This window comes from Lycium ferocissimum, chromosome 3, assembly GCF_029784015.1.
Source record: "Lycium ferocissimum isolate CSIRO_LF1 chromosome 3, AGI_CSIRO_Lferr_CH_V1, whole genome shotgun sequence".
In the NCBI taxonomy this organism is placed as follows: Eukaryota; Viridiplantae; Streptophyta; class Magnoliopsida; order Solanales; family Solanaceae; genus Lycium; species Lycium ferocissimum.
In genome coordinates this window covers 60,235,618-60,238,993 of record NC_081344.1, presented here as the reverse complement: position 1 = coordinate 60,238,993, position 3,376 = coordinate 60,235,618, and the positions used below count along the sequence as shown (strand labels likewise).

General features: G+C 37.7%; 1 non-coding gene across 1 annotated transcript; it reads left to right on the top strand.

Moving 5' to 3' along the window:
* The first annotated feature begins 1,906 nt into the window (after positions 1-1,906).
* On the top strand, positions 1,907-2,013 carry LOC132051293 (small nucleolar RNA R71). Its single transcript, XR_009413666.1, has one exon. It is a non-coding gene; the product is annotated as a small nucleolar RNA R71 (small nucleolar RNA).
* Positions 2,014-3,376: the final 1,363 nt, after the last annotated feature.

Sequence of the window (3,376 nt, the reverse complement as noted above, 5' to 3'; positions counted from 1 at the left end):
GCCACCATTTTCAAGAGGGGTCATCCTAATGCTTTTTCTCTCTTTTTAAAGCTCTTTTAATGTCGGCCAGGTTCTTGAATGGGCTAGGTAGAACAGGTTGTCCAAGTTGTTTCATGATCTAAATGTAAAATAAATTGCAAAGAAACAAATAAATACCTGAAGTGATAATGACTAACCATGTGAAATCTTATTTTTCAGCTCAGTTGTTATGACATAATACTTTGTAAAACTAGTTTGAGAGCATGAACCTGTTAGGGTATGGCCATATAATCAGATGTACAAGACTGAGTAATTTATTGTATGATTTCAAATTTGAAGTACTCAGTTTATCTGAACCAAGGATTCTAGCCAAATATTTTGAGAAAGAATGGTATAATTAATCTTTTAGCATAGTTTTCATCTTAATTTCTCAACTCTTAATCAATTGTCAGTAGCTCAATTTTTCTGGCTAACATCATAGATAGCAAGAGGCATTAGGTTAATGCTAGCCCTATTGTCAGAAAGAGCTCATGCAAAATTCTGATGACCAATAGTGCAAGGAACAGTAAAGGCCCGTAGATCTTATTTCTTCTAAACTTTGGTTATGGAGATAATGTAGCTAATACGGTGAGTGACACTCACTGTACCATGTTTGATTGGTCGCTTCTTTGTCACTAAATCTTTCAAATATTTCGCAAAACCAGACATCTCTTGGAAAGCATCAAGGAATGGAATATTCATAGATAGTTGCTTCAGTTGATCATAAAATCGTTGTCACTTGGCATTCTAGGTCTTCTTCACCAACCTTTGAGGGAAGGGAGGTGAAGATCTGATAAGTTGAGTTAAGGGCCAAAGTGCCCCCGTTACCTTACCTTTGCCCTTGTCATTGCTCACCTCTTGAGCCTTTAATCTCTGGAACACAATAAACTTCAACCGCACTAGGAGTTTTATCTTGCACTTCCTCAACAACACTTGGCACCTCAAGTTGTGCCTCTTCATCTTCTTATTCTTCTATAGGCTCCCTTTCAACCACTTTTGCACCCATACCTTGAAGGAGTTTCCAACTTCGAGTAGTGATAGCATTGCACTTGGCTATTTGATCACCACCACCACCCTTTGGGTTTGGTATTGTATCACTCTAGAGTTGTCCCTTTTATAGAGGATATTGCTCTCTAGAAAGACTCTCATTTGAGACTCAAGCTTTTGGATGGAAGCAGTGTGAGAACCCATAACTTCGGTCAACCCCTTGATGGTCTTATAGGAATTTTCTTGATTGGCTAGCACTCTCTCAAGCATGTTCTCTAATTTAGAACTCCCTTGATAATTCGATTGACCCTTTGGCAGAACATAGGGATTGGAACTCGTATTCCCAAAGTTGTTATTGTTGTTGTAGTTCACTTGGTTCGAACCACCATAGTTATTTCGCCCATATTGATTACCTTGCCCTTATCATTGAGATTTCCACTGATTCTGATATCTGAACCGTTGATAATTCTACCTTTGGTAACCCCTTTGCGAGTTGTTAACATAGTTGGCATTTTCATATTGCATTGGTGGTCCCTCTTGATATGGAAACTATGGAGCTTGACATATTCCCTTTGGCAAAGTCTGCAAGTCCTCAACTGCATTCACCTTCTTTATCTCCTTTTTATCAAACCTCTTGGTCAGCAAAGTAATGTTAGTTGCAAGTTGAGCCAGAGTTTGGTCCCTCTCTTGGTTTTCCTTCACAATATTGTTTACTAACTGAGCCCATATGCTACACCATCCGTTCCACTCGAGTTCCATGCTTGATTATGTGTAGTCAATCTATCAAGAAATTGAGTGATTTGAGCATAAGTCTTGTCCATGAAACACCCACCGGTACGCATTACTAGCCACAGATTGCATCATCAGATCTAAAAACTTCTCCATCAATATGTTCTCTGGAAAGCCATGATTCGGAGATAGCATCAAGTACTTCTTAAACCTCTCCCAAGCTTCATTCAGTTGTTCCCCCAGAAGTTGTTTAAACTCAAAAATTTTGTCTCTAAGTCCGGCTTTCTTGCTTAGAGGAAACCACTTCTTGAGAAAGACATTCACCAACTTACGCCAAGTATGAATAGAATTGTAGGGCAACTTCTCAAACCAATCCCTTGCTTCACCGGCTAAAGAGTATTTGAAAACTCTCAACCGGATTACATCTGGAGTGACAACATTCTGGGTATATGTCTAGCACACACCTATGAAATTATTCAAGTGTTGATATGGGTCATTGTCTATAGAGTTTCGAAAATACCCTTCGAGCTTGGGCAATTGATAGATAGAACTATCAATCTTGAAACTTGTGGCACCAACCCTTGGAGGAATAATAGAAGATGCATATTCAACCTGTTGCATGAAATCGGCAAACACATTCTCATCTTCATCAACTTCCTGTGGCTGGGGAACTACATTTTCAACCCGACCACCATTCGCTCCACGTCCTCCTCCTCTTTCAGCCATAATCACATGATTCACAACAAAAGAAAATAAAGTGTGATGGAATAGAAAAAGACTTGAAGTAAAGCACACATTATTTAGTAATTTCAAACTATATTCCTAGGCAATGGCGCCAAAATTTGATACACTCAAATTACACCTACTAAATAGCGTAAAGTGAGCATTGTCAAATATAGTAACCAAACTAGGTTGGGGTCGAATCCCTCAGGGAATAGAGTGTGAAAAGGTTACTATCGTAGTGTGTTACTTAACTTTCGGTCTTAGTTCGTATTTCGGTAAGTTTGTAAAGAGAGTATATGATTCTACTAACTAATGCGATTTGAATGTCATTAATTGGATTGAGAAACCAAGGTTGTGTCCCCTTTAGATGAGATGTAATGTTATAGGTGTTAATATGATATATTTCTAATGGATTGATGTATGGTATGCACTTAATCTCTAACTTACTTCCTAATATTTCCCAACAGTTAGAAAGTATTTCCTCTTCATGATCTTCCCAAATATAAAAGAGTTGAAATTAAAAATGATTAAATTTTCCCAAGTAAACTCTTCTTATCCCTAAGTGAGTTTATTAAACGAGGGTTAATGCCCCGAGCTCTTGCTACTCATTCATACCAAAGCCTAATTCACCTTCCTAAGTAAAATAAGGTTTTATGGCATAGGTTATTGTTTGCCACCATCAACCAACTTTAACGAACAAGAAATAAGTAAAAACCAACAACCAATTATGCATATACTCAATGTTAAACACCCATTCACATAACACCCATCATTGGGTCCACAACCTTCATATTAAAATTAGCTACTCATAGTCTTCTATGTAAAACAAAGCATGAAAAGAGTCATTAAAGCTTACAATAAGAATACAAAAGATGAAAAGAGGGAATCTTCTCCTCAAAACCTTCAAAACAATGAGGTA